The sequence below is a fragment of the Hermetia illucens genome, chromosome 6 (assembly GCF_905115235.1).
Source record: "Hermetia illucens chromosome 6, iHerIll2.2.curated.20191125, whole genome shotgun sequence".
Lineage (NCBI taxonomy): Eukaryota > Metazoa > Arthropoda > Insecta > Diptera > Stratiomyidae > Hermetia > Hermetia illucens.
This window is the reverse complement of record NC_051854.1, coordinates 42889037-42889360: the sequence shown is the minus strand read 5'-3', so window position 1 is coordinate 42889360 and position 324 is coordinate 42889037.

Genomic DNA, 324 nt, shown 5'->3' with positions numbered 1-324 from the left:
GCCTTAACTTATATTTTTCAATAAAATGTTTCCATTTTGATGGCATAAATGGTTGATCTGGCTTTAAGGAACCCATACTGCCGATCTGAGTGGCCGCCCTGACTCTGGCCCGGGAGTAATTTATTGTAGATTACTCGCTCTAGCATAGCGTGTCCAAAAGACAAATAGGCCTTTAGGAAGTTGGCTCACCTGGAGGTTTACCGGCCTAAGACAGTAGTATTAACTTTTGTCGCTTCCATGATGCAGGAAATATCCCCTCGGACATGCACCCTTCGAACAACTCAGCGGACATGTCCGGTCTGGATTTCACGGCTAGCTTAATGG